We start from the raw sequence: 6,428 nt of genomic DNA, 5'->3' as shown, positions 1-6,428 counted from the left end.
CTAGAAATACCATTTGACCCAGCCATTCCATTACTAGGTATACATCCTAAAGAAGTGAGAGCCATGACAAGAACAGACATATGCACACCCATGTTTATTGCAACATGATTTACAATAGCCAAAAGATGGAAACAACCTAGGTGTCCATCAGTTGAGGAATGGATAACCAAACTATGGTACATACACACAATGGAATACTAGGTAATGCTAAAGAATAATGTAGAATCTGCAAAACACCACATAACATTGATGAACTTGGAAGACATTATGCTGAGTGAAATCAGTCAATCACAATAGGACAAATACTGTATTAGTCCATCATTGTAAAAGGAAAGGAAAGGTTTATCTATGGAAGGAAATTTTCTTTGTTGGTTTCCAGGGGTGGGAGGGGAGGAGAGGGAACACTGTTAGATAGGTAGAGATAAGTATTGATTTTGGATGAAGAGAAGGGCAATGTACCAAATGTGAGTGATCAATATGGTGGCACTGAGGAAGAGAAAGACACAGAGAGGTACATGGGAGGTACAGACAACCAAAATGAACCCTTTTGCACATACAGTACTGTGTTGTCAGTGAAGGCAAACATGAGTATACTGGTGGATAGATGAGTGGATAGGCTGAACTCGTAGGAATGTCTATGAAGTGGGAAGTGTACCGAAACCATATATAGGGTTGGCAGACAATGGTCCTATAAGTTTATGTGTATGATCTGAATTCCCAGGTGTATAGTAGAGCTGACAATGGGCATGGTTGTAGTCACTGCTTGGTCACAGCCAGCTACCCAGGGACCAAGTAGTTGAACCTATGGGCTCGGGACCATAGTCACAGGGGCCATCAAGCTCAATTGGCATAACATACTACACAAAATATTGTTCCACCTCCTACTTTGGGGAGTAGCGACTGGGATCTTAAAAACTTGCAAGCTGCCATCTAGATGCAATGATGGGTCTCTCCTCATCCAGAGCAAAGAAGAATGAAGATAACCAAAAATTCATGGAAACAATTAGTCCTAGCAACTGGTACAACATCCCATCTGCAGCCTATATGACCATGAGACCAGAAGAACTAGATGGTGCCTGGCTACCACTATCAACCACTTGGAAGGGGATCTATGTAGGAGATCCTGAATAGAGAGGGAGAACAATGGGAACAAAACTCAAAATCATTTGGAGAAAAAAAAAGGGTGGGGGGACCAGGTTTGCTAGTCTGATGGAGGCTGGTGGAACCACTGAGACTATGGCCCCTAGCTGCCCTTCAGGTCTGGAATTGAACCCACACCTGTGGCTTCCAGCCAAACAAAAGACAGGCATATGAATTGAACATTTACCTGAGGTAGATACACTCCTTGGAGAGAACAATCATTGAGAAAGAAGGGCTGCTATTGCAGAGGGAGACAACTCAGGGGGCAGGAGTGCATGAAGGATTGGACACAGGGAAGCAGTAACCATGGGGTGCAAGTGGGAGGGGAGCCATTGCATTGTGGTAAATTGTGGTCAGTGTCATGAAAGTGTATGTGAACTGCTGTATGGAAAGTTAATTTGCTCTGTAAATTTTCACCCAAATCACACACACAAGAAAAATGTTGATGGGATCTGGATTGGGATTGCATTGAATGTATAGATTGCTTTCGATAGAATTGACATTTTCACAATATTCAATCTTTCTATCCATGAGCATGGTATGTTCTTCCATTTGTGTAGATCTCTTATGGTTTCTTGAAGTAGTTTTTTTATACTTTTCTTTGTACGGGTTTTTTATGTCCCTGTTAAGATTGATTCCCAAATATTTTATTTTTTTGGTAGCTGTTGTAAATGGTATTGATTTCCTTATTTCTTTTTCAGCAATCTCTTTGGTGGTGTAGAGGAATCCAACTGATTTTTGGATGTTGATCTTGTATCCTGCCACGATGCTAAATATCTCAATTAGTTCCAGTAGTTTTTTTTTTACTAAGTCTCTTGGGTTTTCTAGGTATAGGATCATATCATCAGCAAATAGGGATAGTTTGACTTCTTCTTTAGCAATTTATATGTCTTTGATTTCCCTTTCTTGCCTTATGACCCTGGCTAGGTCTTCCACTACAATGTTGAATAGAAGTGGTGATAGAGGGTGTCCTTGTCTGGTTCCTGTTCACAAGAGGAATGGTTTCAGCAGATGACTGGGACCTTTTAAAAAATTAAATTTGTATGTTCATTGAAAAACTTCTCCAAAAGTGTAAAAAGAGAACCTACAGACTGGAAAAAAAAAATATTTGGCTATGATATATTTAACAGGGGACTTGTCTCTAAAATTTATAGGATACTTCATCACCTCGATGCCAAAAAGACAAATAATCCAATTCAAAAATGGGCAAAGGACGTGAACAGACACTTCACTAAAGAAGATATACAGGTGGCCAACAAACATATGAGGAAATGCTCACGATCATTAGCTATTAGAGAGATGCAAATCAAAACAACAGTAAGATATTATCTCACCCCAGCAATAATAGCAAAGTTCAACCAGACTGAAAATAACAAATGCTAGTGAGGGTTTGGAGAGATTAGAACTCTCATATGCTGCTGATGGGACTGTAAAATGGTACAGCCACTGTGAAAATGGTATGTCATTTCCTTAAAAAGCTGAAAATAGAAATACCATTTGATCCACAAATTTCATCACTAGGAATATATCATAAAGAGGTAAGAGACGGGACACTAACAGACATATGCACACTCATATTCATCACAGCACATTCACTATATCAAAGAGATGGAAACAACCTAAATGCCCATCAGCAGATGAATGGATAACCAAACTACAGTATATTTGCAAGAATAATGAATAATATACAAACCATCTCACAATGTAGATGAGTTTGGAGGACATTATGCTGAGTTAAATAAGCCAATCACAGAAGAACAAATACTGTATGAGTCTGTTATTGTAAAAAGTTAAGGAAATGTTTACACAGGGAAGGAAATTCACTGTTGGTTACTGGGGATGGGAGGGAAGAGGAAGGAAAATTTCAGACTAGTTGGGGGTCACATGTTGATTTGGGTGAGGGGAGGGATGGTATGGAAAGAGTCTGTGACCAGCATGGTGACAATGGGGAAAGGGAGGACACAGAAACTGGCACAAAAGATATAGACAATGGAGTCCAATATTACTGCATTACCAGTGGCAGCAAACGCTAGGCTATGGGTAAATGCATATACAGGTGAGAAGGTCAGGTGGGAATAGGTGAAAAGGAATATTCCCAAGATCAAAGATAGATCTGGCTGAAGACAGTCTTACATATGTACTTGTGCCACAAAATTATCTACATAATTACAGAAGTAACAGAGGACAAGGTTGGAATAGCTTCTCAGAGACAACCAAACACCTTGAGGGAGAGAATTTCTGGGCCTGTAGGTTCGGGATCATAGTCTTAGGGGACATCATGCTCAATTGGCACAACATAGTACATAAAAGTCTTGCTCTACATCCTACTTTGCTGAGTGGCAACTGGGGTCTTAAAAGCTGTCAAGCGGCCGTCTAAGATGCAACTATTGGTCTCCTCTTGTCTCGAGCAAATAAGAGTGAAGAATGGACCATGAGGACCTCAGCCTTCATAATCCTGAGACCAGAAGAACTAGTGTCCAGCTACCAATGCCAACCACTCAGAAAGGGATCAAAATTGGATATCCTGGATATGGTAATTCTCTGTTTAACTTTTTGAGGAACCACTAAACTGTTTAACACAGTAGATGCAACATTTTACATGCCTACCAACGATGAATGTTCCAATATCTCCACATCCTTGCCAACACTTGTTATTTTCTGTTGTTGTTGTTGTTATAACAACCATCCCAGCTGGTGGGAAGTGGCTTGAATTTTTACTTCCTAAAGACTAACGGGAGTCCCTGAGTAGTGCAAACGGTTAATGCACTTGGCTGATAACTGAAAAGTTAGTGGTTCAAGTTCACCTAAAGGCACTTTGGAAGAAAGTCCTGGAGATCTACTTCCAAAAAAATTGATCATTGAAAATCCTATGTGTCATGGTTCTACTCTGACATGCATGGGGTCACCTTGAGTTAGAGTTGACTTGATAGCAACTGGTAGTGGTGGTAGAATGACTAATGATTTTGAGCATTTTCTCTTGTGCCATTTATGTATCATCTTTGGAGAAACGTCTGTTTAAGTCCTTTGCCCAATTTTTCTTTTTTTTTTTTCTTTTCTCATCACATTCTGTGGGTTACCTATCCACTTGCTAGAGTATTCTTGGATGCACAAAAAAATAATAATAATTTTGATCATTTCAATGTATCTATTTTTCTTTTCTTTCCAGTGTTTTTGGTGTCATATCTCAGAATCCTTTGCCACAACCAAAGTCATGAAACTTTTCCACTATTTTCTTCTAAGAGTTTTATGGTTTTAGCTCATATATTAGGTCTTTGATCAATTTTGAGTTGATTTTGATATGTGGTATAAAGTAAGGGTCTAATTTCATTCTTTTGAATGTGCACTTCCAGTTCCTCCAGCACCATTTGTTGAAAAGACTATTCTTTCCCCCATTAAATGGACTTGGTACTGTTGTTGAGAATCAATTGATCACACACATGTGAGGGTTTACATCTGGGCTCTCTGTGCTATTGCATTGTGTATATGTCTATGTCCACCCTTAACGCAAGAATCACATTGTTTTGATTACTGTAGCTTTGTAGGAAGCTTTGAAATCAGGAAATGTCAGTCTTCCAACTTTGCTCTTCTTCAATATTGTTTTGGCCACTCATGGTCCATGAAAATTTCATATGAATTTTGGGATGGGTGTCCAAAGATCTATGAAAAACCCTGTCGGGATTTTGGTTGGAATTGCATTGAATGTGTATATCACTTTGAGTAGTATTATCATCTTAACAATATCAAGTCTTCCAATCCATGAACATGGGATCTCTTCCTATTTATTTAGGTCTTTAATTTTTCAAAGCAATGTTTTGTAGGTTTCATTGTACTTCATCTCCTTAGTTAAATTTATTCCTAAGTATCTTATTCTTTTTTATGCTACTGTAAATGGGATTGCTTTCTTAATTTCCTTTTGGTTTGTTCATTGCTGATATATAAAAATACAACTTTTTTGTGTTAGCTTTGTATATTTCTTTATTAGCTTTAAGAGTTTTTTTTTCAGTAGATTCATTAGGGTTTTCAATATATAACATCATTCACCTGTTAATAGAGATAATTTTACCTCTTCCATTCCAATTAGGTGCCTTTTATTTCTTTTTCTTGTCTAATTTCTCTAATAGAACATCCAGTGCAATGTTGAATAAAAGTGGTGAAAGTGGTCTTGATCTTAGAGGAAACTCTTTCAGTCTTTTACTGTTGTTGCTGTTGTTAGGTGTTGTCGAGTCATTTCCAACTCATAGCGACCCTATGCACAGCAGAACAAAACACCACCCCATCCTGAGCCAGCTCCATGATCCTTGCGATATTTGATCCCTTTGTCACAACCACTGTGTCAATCCATCTCGTTCAAGGTTTTCCCCTCTTTCGTCGACCCTCCACCTTACCAGGCATGACATCCTTCTCCAGGAAATGGTCCCTTCTGACAACATGACCAAAGTAGGTGAGACGAAGTCTGGCCATTCTCACTTCTAAAGAGCATTTTGGCTGCACTTCCTCCAGGACTTTTAGCAGTCCATGGTACTTTCAGTATTCTTCACCAATACCACAACTCAAAAGCATCAACTTTTCTTCACTCTTCCTTATTCATTGTCTAGCTCTCACATGTATATGAGAAGATTGAAAATATTATGGCTTGTGTCAGGTGCACCTTAGTCCTCAAGGAGATATCCTTGCTCCTCAGCACTTGAAAGAGTTCCTTTGCAGCCGATTTACCCAGTGCTATACTGACTAATGTCCTGACTGCTGCTTCCATTGGCATTAATTGAAGAACCAAGCAATGTGAATTCTTTGACAACCTCAATCTTTTCTCCATTTATTGTGATGCTGCTTATTGGTCCAGTTGTGAGAATTTTTGTTTTCTTTATATTGAGATGTAATCCATACCAAAGACTGTATTCTTCAGTCTTCATTAGTAAGTGCCTCAAGTCATCCTCACTTTCAGCAAGCAAAGCTGTGTCATCAGTATATCACAGGTTGTTAGTGATTCTTCCTGCAATCCTGATGCCACATTTTTCTTCATATAGTCCAGCTTCTCGGATTATTTGCTTAGCATATAGATTGAATAAGTATGGGGAAAGGATACAACCCTGATGTACTCTCTTCCTGATTTTAAACCATGAGGTATCCCCTTGTTCTGTTTGAACAGCAGCCTCCTGGTCAATATACAAGTTCCTCATGAGTACAAACCAGTGTTCGGGAATTCCCATTCTTCTCAATGTTATCCACAATTTGCCATGATCCACACAATCAAATGCCTTTGCATAGTCAATAAAACACAAGTAAACATC

This window comes from Orycteropus afer, unplaced genomic scaffold, assembly GCF_000298275.1.
Source record: "Orycteropus afer afer isolate SDZICR_OR568_19922 unplaced genomic scaffold, OryAfe1.0 scaffold00080, whole genome shotgun sequence".
Classification (NCBI taxonomy): domain Eukaryota; kingdom Metazoa; phylum Chordata; class Mammalia; order Tubulidentata; family Orycteropodidae; genus Orycteropus; species Orycteropus afer.
Note: the sequence above shows the minus strand (reverse complement) of the source record.